Below are 15,337 nucleotides of genomic sequence, written 5' to 3'. Positions count from 1 at the left end.
CAGGTGTAGCCAAACCACATTTAAGAAATTCTCTTCAAGAGCATTAAAACCGTATCAGATCTCTACATACATACTATAGAATAAATTATATTTATTAAGTATAGTTGCTAGGGCTATGACTAAAAACTGTCCCTGTTGACGAAAAGGCTAATGGTGTCTGACTTTGGTCTCTCTCTTGCTAGCAATAAGAAAATTAAACAACATTAGGAGCATTATCCTAAAGAAGCTTGAGTTTACTAAAACTGATGTAGTTGAAATTCATAGTCACATTCTCTTCTGTCATCTCTCTATAGGTCCGACTGGGATTGATGACGTCAGACTACCTGAAGGACAATGTGCTGTCTAGTGAGCTGGTGGAGGCCAATTCTGAGTGCCTGTCCATGATAAGTAATGCCATCTTAGACATACATGATCTAGGAAGCAGACCCTTCATGTCTGCCTTGTATCACCCTCTTGCTCGTCCCCGCCTGCCTCATTCCATCCTGCTGGCCATTGGGGGGTGGAGTGGTGGTGAGCAACTAACGGCATCGAGGCCTACGATTGCCGGGCTAACCGCTGGGTCAACGTAACGAACAACCTCGAGTGTCCTCGTGCTTATTATGGAGCCGCATTCCTCAACGGGTACGTCTACTCCGTTGGTGGCTTCGACGGGGTGGAGCATTTCAAACAGCGTCCGTAGGTTTGACCTGACCACTCGCGCCTGGAATGAGGTGGCGCCCATGCACTCCCGCCGCAGCTATGTGAGCGTGACTGTGTTGAACGGGTTCATCTATGCCCTGGGAGGCTACGACGGGCATGTACGACTCAGCAGTGCAGAGCGCTATCAACCTGAACTCAACCAGTGGAGTCTTATTGCACCGATGCACGAACAGAGGAGCGACGCCAGCTGCACACACTTAACAACCGGGTGGGTGAAGTAAAAGAGTAGCAGAGAAATAGAGTAGGGTCTCAGGCACACAGGCCTAGAGACCTGTCAGCAACCTTTGGTAACAACCAGTTGCTAGGGAAAAATGTGTACTCCTCAGCTGGTTAGGCAGTGATTGTATGAAAGACTACAGATTTCTACAGCAAATAGTTTGAGTATTTGCAGACAAGTCAGAATACTCCATGCAAACCTCAACAGTCTGCTTACGACCAAAGGAAACACAAGGAGGCTTGTGGTGCAACACCTTCCTGGTTACAATTTCACAGTAGTGACAGCCATCAACCTCCAGCAACCACTTGCCAACCAGTCAGGGAATACACATTTTTACAGTGAAGCGAGGTGCAAGATAGGTCACAAACTGGTTTCTATGTTCATGTTTTCAAATTTAAAAGTATAGTTTTAAAGTTGAAAAATATACTAATATATATCTATTTTGTTTCTAACTGATCACAAGTGCATCTTTGCATTTATGTACAGTACTTTAGTTGAGTTGACTTGTCAACTAAAATATAACAGATATTAAAAAAAAATTGTAAAACACATCATTATTTTATTATATTAAGATCCCAGATTACAGTTATTTATCTGCATTCCTGAACAGAAAAATTAGCCTTATTGATTCCATGTTATGTTTGATTCATTTAGGCTTTCTGACTCAAAGAAGTCCCACACACTCAGGTAAAATTTGGGTACATAAACATGTTTTTATGAGAGGTAATTGTAAAACACACACATTTGTTAATTGTCATATTTTTCAGTTGGACACTTGGGTACTGAGTATCGGTCTTACTTCACAAATGATGTGGAAACATTTCACTTACAGGTAACATTGTTTCCAACTGAAATCTAAGAAATGTAAAAAATTTTAATGTCCCTTTTTTGTTTTCAGATTTACATTTGTGGTGGACTCAATGGCAACGAGTGTCTGCAGACAGCTGAATATTACAACCCAGAGAGCAACCAGTGGACGATGATCAGTCCCATGAACAGCCGCCGCAGCGGGATAGGTGTCATTGCATATGCGGATCATATCTTTGCAGTAAGACCACAAAGTAGTGCTGACACTCATGTAACATACAAATCAAATCTGTAATGTGCTTTGATCAGCAAGGTTTAACACAGATTTGGCTGACACAGAATTTGGCTAACTTTGTTTTGTATTTATCAATGATCAGATTCCTATCCTGACCACAGGTTCAGAGAAGGCATTCTTACTCATTCTATGTATTAATTTAACTGATTAGTGATGTTTCTGCCTCTCTCTTTTTTTTTTTTTTTCCATGTGCCTCATTCCCAAAATTTTGTGTCTTTGATGATTTCACATTTCACTCAGTACAACAGAAATACTTATTCAAAACCAACATTGTCATCCTCATCGTTCCATAAAGGACATATGTTAGAGACAATTTCAAACTTATCCAGCAATACCTTTAGAAAAATGAGGGAATAAGCCAAGTGATTAGAACTCATCCTCTGGGGACGGTAGGCATTTTAGCTGTAAATTTATCTTGCTATTTGCCTTAAAACCACTTATTTAGTTGTTTTGCAGCTGCACCCTTTGGTAAAAAGCAAAGATTTTAGTCTCACCTTCTGAGACACACTTCTTTATTTAGCTAGCTACCGTTTAGTATTTATTTTCTATTCAGACTAAGTCTCTATTCAAAAAAAGGAAAAGTTATCATCAGCAGAATGCAGTGACCTTACCCTGGTGCTGACCTCAGGGTCTTTGATCAGGCTTTTAGGCCCCAAGGCCTGTCAGGGCTACTTTAATCTGTTATAGGAAGAAAGGACTGGAACTCAATGTTCCTTTTTGGACTAAAGGCAAAAGAGCTGTGAAGACATTTATACTGAAAACACAAATACTTTGTCGAGGGCTATTCATCTTTGTTGATAATAGCGTGGTGTAATAGACAACAGTGCTTTAATAGCTGTAGTTGAGGCTTGAGTGAAAAAAGGTCTCATACAGACTTCCCCAACAGCTGGCTTCTACTTTATTTTCCTTTTTCCTTTTAATTCAGAAGTCATTTTCACACACCACTGCACCCTGATCTTTTCTAGACATTCCCAACAAATGTGGGCCTGTGAGAATGCAAATACTGGGACGTTAATGAGCCTTTTTTAAACAACTTTTATGTGTAAACTCCATATAACAGCATGAGAATATGTCAGGTAGCTGTTCGCTTTATCCAGGTAAAACCCTAAACCAATCAGAGTATTTCCAGTAGTCAGATCACACCTAAGGTAAACAATCTCCTTGTATCTGCTACATATTAAGGGCAACTTTGGACAATATTGCAACTTAATTCTTCTGTCACTTTCTGGAGTATCTGTGCAAAAGCAGCTAAAGACATATAGCAGGTGCATTTTCTTACAGGGGTACGGTGAAGCTGGTTACACTTACATTCAATCATTTGAGCCACGTATTTACTTTTAGGTTGGTGGCTTCGATGGAAACAACCGTCTGCGCACCGCTGAGGCTTACAACCCGCATACCAACACGTGGAACCTCGTGTTCTCTATGCTGACCCCACGCAGCAACTTTGGCATTGAGGTAATTGATGATCGCCTCTTTGTCGTCGGGGGTTTCAACGGCTTCACCACCACTTCGGACGTCGAGTACTACACCACTTTAACCAATGAGTGGTATGAGGCGTGCGGCATGGATATTTTCCGCACAGCCTTGAGCTGCTGTGTGGTGTCCGGACTTTCCAACCTGACTGAGTACACCTTTCCTCGTGAATTCCTGCCACTTGAAAATGTCCTAGAATTAGCAATGGAGTCAGCAGAGTCCATGTAACATCTTTAAAGTGCAGTACTGCCATGTGTCAACATCTGAGTCTCCAACATGAAGGACTGAAATAAATCTTTAGAGCATTAAACTGCTGGTGAACTGGACATTTTTTGTATGCATCTCAAAAACTTTCAGTAGGAGAGCCTGCACTGTAGATACTGGGTTTTATTAAGAGAATGCAATTGCAACAATAACAAATTGAAAAGATTTTTTTCATTCCCTGTAATGTATGGCTGCTGAGTAGCCATACCAGACATGCACACAGGGTGACCAGATCACAATAAGCCGCATGTCGGACTTTTCAACTTTTGCTAGGTAAACACTAGGGGTGCAACGATACACAAAATTCACGGTTCGGTTCGGTTCGATACTTTGGTGTCACAGTTCGATATTTTTTCGATACAAAAAAAAAAGTTCATGCCTTTTTAATTCATCATTTATTAAAATTATAAATATATATTTTAACTCAAAAGTACAGTTTTTAAATTTAACCCTAACCCTTGTGCGTGTTTTTTATTTTGACAGCGAATGCGCACCCGCGGACCACTTATGTGCACCCCTGGTTATTTAGCTCATCATATCGCAGCCACAGAAATTATTTTGTCCATGAAGCCATAAAGCTGCACTTTCTTTTTGCCTTATAGTCTGATTTGTCATAACTTTTCCGTTTTGTGGTAAGCTTTTCTTTGGCTGTCACTTCTTCACCCTGACCTGTCTTATTTGGCTCAGCAGAACTAAAATATATATCCTGCTGCTTTTACACACACACTCACATAACGCTCAGCGATTCTCTGCACGATCAACCTCTCACATGTTTAAGCTGCGGGAGATTTCACTTATCATGTTTGCGTAGTAAGCTAACGATTGATAAGACGATGTCAGAGGAATTGGGGCGCAAATTATCATCACTCACCAATCAGTGCTGTCGCTCTTTATACACAGTTCGCGCGATTGCAAAGTGAAAGCAAAAAAACAAGCGCAAATTCAAACGCGATTCAATATGTCACATATTGACAGTGGCTCACCGATGCCAATGACATAATTACCCAGCTACATTTACGAAAGAATGCAAAAGCATTGACATATATGTTTCCTTCCTACAATAGCCCGAAGGGCAGGGCAGAGATTTTGGTAGCCCGACTGGAAAAATCGCTAGCGCCGGGACGTCGGGCTAGCAATTTTGCGAGCCCTGTATCTGATTGAGGAATCACTCATCTTTGGAAAAGAGAGTTTATTACAGAGAAATGGCTCTTTCCAAAATAAAAGCTATACTATACGCTTCTTCTGGGCTATATTCTCAGCAGCATATTAAACATATCAGGTCCCCATAAGGAGAATCATGTGCTAACGGCTGTCTAAATGACTCGGGTAAAGTTTGTAGCATGCATGCTTGTCGTTTTTGTCTGCTTCCACTTGTCTTTGCGCTAGGATGATGTAAATGTGCAGTCATATTCGTTGTGTTCCCACTAGTGCTTTCAGGTTAATCTCGTTGAAATGACCTTAACGCCACAACACGGCAAATCTCCGTTAACGAGCTATCCCTGATCGCCCCGTGCATGGGGCTAGACGGCCAACACGTTAACGAGCTAACTGCGCTAACACACTAGTTCCCACCCATGTAATTAAGCATTGCGTGGCACATCCAACATACTGTTTTACTTTAGTCCATGACGCGCTTACCTTCAGGGTCATACGTCACATGAAAACCAAAATAGTTCCAAACGCCAGATCTGAATGAGGGTGGGGGAGGTTCAATTTGCCATGTTGCAAGGAGAGCTTAACTTCTGTCTCGCTAGCTTGCCCTGCGCTCTTCCTTCTGATGATGCTGTCTGTGTTGAGCGCTCAGTGGATCTGCGCTCGACAGTGCAGGCTAGGCGGAGTAGTCGAACGCAGATTCACTGAGCGCTCAACACAGACAGCATCGTCAGAAGGAAAGTTGATAAAATAAATTACAAATTTTGTATTGTTCGATACATATGCGTACCGAACCGAAAGCACTGTATCGAACGGTTCAATATCGATACGAATATCGTTGCACCCCTAGTAAACACCATAAGAATAAAGGGAAGTTTTCACTCTCCCTTGTTATTTCAGCTGCGGTTCTGTCTGGTAACAGTCTATAGGTTTGAGTAAGGATGTATCCAATATTTTACAGTTGTACTAGCTAATACCCAATAAAGCAATTCTTACTTTTATACCAAACTAGTCAGTCTCAGCTTAGTCAATTTACTCTTTCACAGTAGAGCCTATTTTCTGAATAGTCTTCTGTCTAAACTCAACATTAAAAAAAAAAAATCTTAAAATTAACTAAAAGCGAGGCTGTCTCTGCACTGCACAAACCAAACACAAAATGTCGGCATGTTAGCCAATATTATCGTGCACCCTTAATTATAACACTGGGCTAACCTGGCCAAATTACAAACAAAAATCAATCACAACCAACATGGACTGTAGTAGCCGTGGAAGGAGAGAGGAAGTGCTTTCCTATAGTCCATCTGACCATATTGGCTTTACTGGCCAATAAAAGCAGTCCACTCAGCCATGCCAGAGGGGCCGATGGCGCGATATGGCAGCCTCGCTTCTATCAGTCTGCCCCAGGGCAGCTGTGGCTACAACCGTAGCTTGCCTCCACCAGTGTGTGAATGCGAGAGTGAATGAATAGTGGCATTGTAAAGCGCTTTGGGTGCCTTGAAAAGCACTATATAAATCCAATCCATTATTATTATCATTATGCTCTTCTTGTAAGATGATGTGAGATCTCTCTCATGGATTTTGTCCAAGAGAACCTCCGTCTGTATGACGGAAAGCAGAGTGGCTACACATTTTGGGTATGTAAGGTGAAGGGTGTAATAGTAGGCCATAAGGTATAAAGCACCCTTGGTAACCAAGTCTTTTGGAAACGTGGTTATTGGCACATCTCCTACCGCTAGGATGCAGTTGGATGGACTCACAATCAGGACTGGGCATGAGAGAGGACGTTTCATCAGATAGGTATTAGGGTCTTCTTGGTCCTTTAACTTCCGGCGCCCCCCGTGTGCGGCAGCCTGTTACAGCAGCTCTGCTCATTCTGAGTTTCTTTCTTTCTTATCTTTTTTCTCGTTAATTTTTTATAACTAACGTATTAGTAATTAGACTCTGCAACCATGTTCTACCGCTTTGTACTAGTCCTGGTCGTTTTTCTCAGTTTATTTCTACTTTTTTCACCCGTGTCTGGGGACCCAGAGCAGAGATCCTTTGTTTACAGTAAGGATCAGCTGTTAGCGCTGCGTCCTGCAGCGGTACTGCCGGCGGACAGACCCGATATTCCCAGCGAGCTGAGGAGGAAAAGACGGGGGTGTCGTGCTGGGAAGGAGCGCCGTCGCCCGAGAAGGAGACGTTATCGACCATCTCTTCCTTCTGTAATTATTGGAAACGTAAGATCTTTGCCCAATAAGATGGATGAACTCATGTCGCTAACCTGGTCACAGAGGGAGTACCGGCAATGTAGCATCATGATGCTAACGGAGTCGTGGCTAACATCGCTAACTCCGGACACAAGCGTGACACTACCGGGATTCCAGCTGCTGCGAGCGGACAGGACCAGAGACAGCGGTAAGAGGAAAGGAGGGGGACTGGCAGTTTTTGTGAACGACAGATGGTGTAACCCTGGGCACATCACTGTAAAAGAGCAACTCTGCAGCAGAGACATTGAGCTGTTAGCCGTTAGCATGCGTCCGTACTACCTGCCCCGGGAGTTCTCGCATGTTATCGCGATAACAGCGTATGTCCCCCCCTCGGCCAACGCGGATGCAGCCTGTGACTCTCTCCACTCTGTGGTCAGCAGACTGCAAACACAATCACCGAGAGCCCTTCTCATAATATCAGGGGACTTCAATCATGCCTCACTGGACTCCACACTGCCCACCTTCACCCAGTATGTGACCTGCCCAACCAGAGTCAATAAAACACTGGACTTACTGTATGCCAATGCAGAAGAGGCATACAGTTCATCACCTCTCCCTCCCCTGGGCAGATCTGATCACAACCTGGTGCACCTTGTCCCTGTGTATGAGCCCTTAGTGCGCAGGGAGCCACCAGCCACCCGCACAGTACAGAGATGGTCAGAGGAGAGTGAGGAGGCTCTTAAGGATTGTTTTGAGTCGACTGTGTGGGAGGTGATTTGTGATGACCATGGAGAGGACATCGACAGCCTTACTACATGCATTACTGACTATATAAACTTCTGTGTGGATAACACTGTACCTACCAGGACTGTACGGTGTTTCTCCAACAACAAACCTTGGATTACCCCAGAAATTAAAACCGTCCTCAAGCAGAAGAGGAGGGCCTTCAAATCCAGAGACAAAGAGGAGTTGAAAAGGGTGCAGAGAGAGCTGAGGGGACTGATAAGGAATGGGAAGGAGAGCTACAGGCAGAAGATGGAGAACCAGCTTCAACAAAACAACGTTGGTGAAGTCTGGAGAGGCCTCAGAACCATCTCGGGCCACAAACAGCAGAACTCTCTGCCTGGGAGGGATGTGAGATGGGCAAATGAACTGAATCATTTCTTCAACAGATTTGATTCAGCCATGAGGCAGTCTGCAGCATCGGCTGCAGACTCACCCACCCCCACTGCTGCTGTTCCACCTCAGACACTTCACACCTCCTCTATTCACCCTGCTCACTCCCCCCCACCCCCAACTGCAGCATCCAATACACACTCAACACAAGGCTCCAGCCTGTCTCTCTCAACCACCCAGGTTAGGAGGGAACTGAGGAGGATTAATGGCAAGAAGGCAGCGGGTCCAGATGGCATCAGCTCGAGGGTCGTCAGGTCCTGCGCGGACCAACTGTGTGGGGTGATGGAGCACCTCTTCAACCTGAGCCTGAGGTTGGGAAGAGTCCCACAGCTCTGGAAAACCTCCTGTGTTGTACCAGTGCTAAAGACTTCACGCCCCAAGGACCTCAACAGCTACAGGCCGGTGGCTCTGACATCCCACCTGATGAAGACCCTGGAGCGGTTGGTCCTGGCTCAGCTTTGGCGCCTAATAAGCTCATCACTGGACCCACTTCAGTTTGCCTACCAGCCTGGCATTGGAGCGGATGATGCCGTCATTCACCTCCTACATCGTTCCCTCGCTCACCTGGAGACCGCTGGGAGCACTGTGAGAATCATGTTCTTTGATTTCTCCAGTGCCTTCAACACCATTCTTCCCTCGGTTCTAAAGGACAAGCTGGTGAACTCTGGAGTGGACCATCACCTCACTACCTGGATCCTGGACTACCTCACCGACCGACCACAGTATGTGAGGACTCAGGGCTGTGTGTCGGACAGGGTCGTCTGCAGTACGGGGGCCCCACAGGGAACGGTTCTGGCTCCGTTCCTCTTCACCATCTACACTGCAGACTTCTCCCACAATTCCACCCAGTGCTTCCTGCAGAAGTTCTCTGATGACTCTGCAATAGTCGGCCTCATCACTGATGGGGACGACAAGGAGTACAGAGGTCTGACCCAAGACTTTGTGGACTGGTGCCAGCTGAACTACCTCCAGATCAACGCCAGTAAAACCAAGGAACTGGTGGTAGACTTCCGCAGGCACAAGCATTCTCCACTGCAACCACTGAACATCCAAGGTATGGACATTGAGGCTGTGGACAGCTACAGGTACCTTGGTGTTCATCTGAACAATAGACTGGACTGGACTCATAACTCAGACGCCCTCTACAGGAAAGGGCAGAGCAGGCTGTACCTGCTGCGGAGACTCAGGTCGTTTGGAGTGGAGGGCCCACTCCTGAAGACCTTCTATGACTCTGTTGTGGCTTCTGCTATCTTTTATGGCGTGGTCTGCTGGGGCGGCAGCATCTCTGCTGGGGACAGGAAGAGACTGAACAGGGTGATCCGAAGGGCCAGCTCTGTTCTAGGATGCCCTCTGGACCCAGTGGAGGTGGTGAGTGACAGGGAGAACGGCGGCTAAGCTGTCATCCCTGTTGGACAACATCTCCCACCCCATGCAGCAGACTGTGACAGCACTGAGCAGCTCCTTCAGTGGGAGACTGCGGCACCCACGGTGTGGGACGGAGAGATTTCGCAGGTCTTTCCTCCCCACTGCTGTCAGACTCCATAATAAAGACTTTAACTGATCAAGCACACACATCCATACATATGCAATAATACTAAGTGCAATAATCCTTTCTGTCATCGTTGTATTTTTACTCAGTTGTATATAGTATTTGTATTTGTATTCTATTTTTATCTTATTGTATATTTATTTTATTTTATTCTACTGTATATAGTATTTTATTCTATTCTGTACAGTTGTGTACTGTATTTATTCTTATTGTATTCAAGTTTTTGCCTCATAACTTTTGCACTGTCCACTTCCTGCTGTGACAAAACAAATTTCCCACGTGTGGGACTAATAAAGGTTATCTTATCTTATCTTATCTTAACACATAACACAGACATACTTTTGTAAGGATGATGCAGTTTTGTTTCAAACACATAACTAAAGCTAAATTACAACAAAAGTTGAGGTTCTGAGAAAACACATCTGAAATTGCTACTTTTAATTATTCTCGATGGAATTACTGTTCACATCTGTCTAGCCTTCCTGAAAAACAGAAAACCAAGGCTACATTTAGTTAGGTATCATTGAGGTGATAAAAATGTGCTACCACGTAATGCATCCATGTTTGTATTTACTGGTCACAGAGATCTAACATGTGAGAACCCTCATTCCAAAAATGTGTTTTAGGTGCCTTTTGAAGGCTTAGAACATATAATATGTGAATATAAAATACTTTGGCACTCATCAGAAGCATTTTTTTAATACTGTTGTCCCAAAAAGAACAAAAACAAAAAACAACTACTACATTTTACACAACTCACCTCAAGGACATGCACCAGAGCCTCACTTGCATCCCGTGCCCTCTTTGGAGGAGCAGAGGTGGATGGGAACAGTGATGGCAGCACATGTAGGATCTCAAGAGCCCGTTCAACTATACAGAAAAAAGAATCATCATCTCATTACCAAACTTAAACAAAATCCTCAAGATAAAAAAAAACAAAAAAAAAACAACAACAACAAATATTTGGCCAGTGACAACCATCGTGGATTGAAAAGGTGAACAACAAGACACTAGCACATGAAAGTTAAAGCTGTAATCCATAGTTTAAGCTTGTCACAGTAACCTAAAAAAATGTTAAATGGTGTAGATAATTGTAGTATACTGTGTTTACAGTAGGCTAATATGACTTATGCTTGAATGCTAACTACACCTACATTGACCTACATTGCATTAATGTCAGTCTGTAAAACTTAATGCTGAGGAGGGGAGGGAGGGGGAACAAAAAGGGATTTATCTTACATTGTATGTTGTGTAGTGAGCCTACACAACAACCTTTTCCTAAACTGGCCTGTTGGTTTGTATTTTTAGCCTTTTGTAGTGTTGAGTCTGTTTTCCCTGCGTGTAACTAGTAAAGGTGCGGCTTTCAGCTCCTTCAAGAAGGAGAGGGGGAGTGGGGGATTAGGCCTTTAAAATTTCTAATTCTCCTCCTCCTGTCCTCAGTGACATTACTTTACGGACTACTGCTTTAACATGCTTAAAGATCCAAACTATACTCTGATGACCAATAACACCAAAACATCATTGCTTACCTTTATCCATTCCCATTGGGGGCTTCAGCATCTTTTTCCACACACCAAAAAACAGCACGTTCTGGCAGAAAGCTTGCCATCTTCCCTTCAGTTCATTGATGAAGTTGGCATTTTCTTTATCCAAAATGCGATGAAGCTCCTCCATCACCTATAAAATATTCAGCATACCAATACAAACATGTCAATGCATCACTGAGGAGCAAGAAGTTGGTATGATAAACATTGTTTGGCTTGAATCACGTGGATTCAACAATGACTTACATGTCCAATGTCCTTGAAGCAAGGATATGCTTCTAGAACCTTTTTGTGTCTGTCCTCCTCGCGAATAGTATTTGAATCAATGAATGCTCTTCTGGCTGAGAGACATCCTGCTGGTTTGGGTTTTTTCTTTTAAACAAAGTTTGTAGGGTCTTGTAGTGTTTGGCCAAGGTTGCTGGACAGTGGGTGTCTGGACTGTTGATATCTGCAGGCTTGTTTGCTGCAAGACACAAAATTACATATATAATGTCTTTCACTTTAAATAAAAAAATCTTATGTCATTAAAATGACAAGTGTCAGAAATCTGCCATAAAAAATATAGACTATACTTTAATGGAGTTAAATCTTAAAAAAAACAAACAAAAAAAAAAACACTACAGCTCTGAACTTAACTATTAAATACTTATTCATTTTTCAAAATATTTACCATGTAAATGCCAATTTACATATGGTCATGCAATCATATACAATTATATGTAGGCACACAAGTGCACCGCTATAAAGATGTGCCCACACACACACACAGCCATGAGGCAGTTGGATGGACTCACTATTAGGACTTGGCAGGGTAGAGGGTTCTTCTTCAAGTAGGTTTTGTGCTTTCCTTTTTCCTTAAAGACATAGCAAAGAGATATTTTGTGTCAGGGTAATACATTTTAAAAAATTAGTTTGGAACCTAAATTAAAAAACAGTTAAAAAGAGGGGAAAAAAAGCCTCTAGTGAGGCACATTGTTTTTAAAAACATTACTTTACATGATATACTGAGTGGTTATAGACAGTGATGTTGCACAGACTTATACTATAAACACACCACAGTACCCAGCTCTTTAAATTTATAATATACTGGCTTTTATTAATACCAATACTTTATTAACATTAATTTCCACAGAAATGTTAACAAACTGATGATAAAACAGGAAAAATGTGATGTAGTTATCATTTTCTGATGCCCATTTTAAAGCCTTTTACTTCTGTCATGTCAGGACTGCCATCTTGACTCAACATGCAGGTATATTTGTTTTATTTTTTTATGATGACCACACAGTGACCGGTTTGTAAATGTAAAGTTGAAACTCACCTTCTAACTCACTTGTTTTACTGGCCGACTCTGGGCTGCTCCTCCCTTCTGTGGACAGATCCAGAATGATTGTTGAGTCACTTGAATCCATTTCTTCTACGTCACTTGGCTGATCAAGACGTCGCCTCTTGGCAGAGCTGCAAAGATTAGTCAGTTAATCAATTAGTTATCAACTATAAACTCAATCAATTCATATCTTTATTGTATAGCCATTTTCATATATACAAAGTGCTTCTTCCTTTCATGCTAAAACAGGTGAGGAAACTAAAGGCAGGTCACCAAATACTTGATTGACCATTTTGGATCACTTCTTTCTTTCCTTAATAAAATGCCCAAACATGATTTTAGCTTTTTTGTTTGTCCTCTATCGTTGAAATTAAAATTGTCAGGTTGTGGACAAAAGAAGACTTTTGGGGAAAAACTTTCACAACTTTCAGACATCGTACTGACTAAACATCTTATTCATTTTCCTCATTAATTGATAACAGAATTATCATTGCTAAAATTAAAATTAATTAGTTGCAGCCTTACCTCTTTGAATGTCTCCCATCTGGAGTGGCTTTTTGGGGGGATCTCACATTTTGCAGTCTTTTGTTTAGCTGTGTGTACACAGTAACCTGTATAGGACATTTAATACATTTTTCCAACCACTACTAAAATGTCCAACATAAAACACTTTGGTATTGAAGTGGATGCATTTCACTTACCCATGTATTCTTGATGCCTTGGTCCTGTAGCATAGGGTAGTACTGCACTATTCTCTTTGCCATTGCTGTAATTTCTGGTTTTGATGGGTATCTATCAATCAATCAAAATCAATCAAAATTTATTTATATAGCACATTTTTAAAGACCGAAGTACACCAAAGTGCTTTCCAGTAAAATCATGATACAGATAAAAATCACAATATAAAATATAAATTACAGATATAAATAAAATATAAAATAATTACATAATCTAAATGCAAATGTAAATTACCCTAATTCGCCTTGAATGCCAGGTTAAACAAATACGTTTTTAAACGTGATTTAAAAGACTGAATGGAATCTGATGCGCGAATATGAAGAGGAAGAGTATTCCATAACCTGGGTGCAGCAACGGCAAAGGCACGGTCTCCTCTGGTCTTCAGCCGAGACCTAGGTTGCACTAAGAGCAGTTGGCCCGATGATCTTAGTGCTCTCTGAGGGCTATACAGACAGAGGCGATCAGCTAGGTAGTCAGGTGCCATATTGTTTAGAATTTTATAAGTAAACAATAAAATTTTAAAGTCAATTCGGTATTTAATAGGAAGCCAGTGTAAATTTGCCAGAACAGGGGTGATAGAATCGTACTTTCTAGTGCCGGTCAAGAGACGTGCTGCGGCATTTTGGACCAGCTGCAAACGCTGAAGAAGAGAAGATTGCAGGCCCAAGTAGAGAGAATTACAATAATCCAGTCTTGAAGTGATGAAAGCATGAATGAGTTTCTCCAGATCTTTGTGTGGTATGTAAGTGTTAAGGAAAATGTTCTAAAACACTTCTTCAGTAAAGACTCAGAGAAGAGAAACACACAGAACTTCTTGCTAGCAAGGGCAGCCTCCAGACTGAGACTCGCACTAAGAAACTGCCCCGGTCTTTATTTATACTTCAGTGAGCGTTTGTTCTTTACATTGGAATGTGGAGGTGTACGTGTGTGTGTGTGTGTGTGTGTGTGTGTGTGTGTGTGTGTGTGTGTGTGTGTGTGTGTGTGTGTGTGTGTGTGTGTTGCTGATCAAAGGGTCATATAACATGAAAGCACAAAAGGAAACATCCTTGGTCAGGAAGAGGGTAATCTCCCCCTCACCCTAGATGGTTCACCCTAGATAACACAGTGAAGAAGTCCAGCAGTTCATCTAGACAAAAAGGCACTTAGACTAAAACAGACATAGCTATGTTAAAACAATAAAACAATAAAACAAGGTGCAACCTCTCATGCTCCCAGGACGTGGGGGTGCATTCCTGGAGTGCACACCAAGCCTGCAGCCTGTTAGAGATCACACATCCTGTCACTACACAATTAATTACAGTGGGGCAAAAAAGTATTTAGTCAGCCACCGATTGTACAAGTTCCCCCACTTAAAATGATGACAGAGGTCAGTAATTTGCACCAGAGGTACACTTCAACTGTGAGAGACAGAATGTGAAAAAAAAATCCATGAATCCACATGGTAGGATTTGTAAAGAATTTATTCGTAAATCAGGGTGGAAAATAAGTATTTGGTCAATAACAAAAATACAACTCAATACTTTGTAACATAACCTTTGTTGGCAATAACAGAGGTCAAACGTTTACTATAGGTCTGTACCAGGTTTGCACACACAGTAGCTGGTATTTTGACCCATTCCTCCATGCAGATCTTCTCGAGAGCAGTGATGTTTTGGGGCTGTCGCCGAGCAACACGGACTTTCAACTCCTGCCACAGATTTTCTATGGGGTTGAGGTCTGGAGACTGGCTAGGCCACTCCAGGACTTTCAAATGCTTCTTACGGAGCCACTCCTTTGTTGCCCGGGCGGTGTGTTTTGGATCATTGTCATGTTGGAAGACCCAGCCTCGTTTCATCTTCAAAGTTCTCACTGATGGAAGGAGGTTTTGGCTCAAAATCTCACGATACATGGCCCCATTCATTCTG

At 42.5% G+C, this 15,337-nt stretch overlaps 1 pseudogene; it reads left to right on the top strand.

The window, feature by feature from the left end:
* The first annotated feature begins 150 nt into the window (after nt 1-150).
* LOC120724491 lies at nt 151-4,009 on the top strand (annotated as a pseudogene).
* Nucleotides 4,010-15,337: the final 11,328 nt, after the last annotated feature.

Source organism: Simochromis diagramma, unplaced genomic scaffold (genome assembly GCF_900408965.1).
Source record: "Simochromis diagramma unplaced genomic scaffold, fSimDia1.1 OVJJ01000724.1, whole genome shotgun sequence".
NCBI lineage: Eukaryota > Metazoa > Chordata > Actinopteri > Cichliformes > Cichlidae > Simochromis > Simochromis diagramma.
This window is presented reverse-complemented; position numbering and strand designations above follow the sequence as displayed.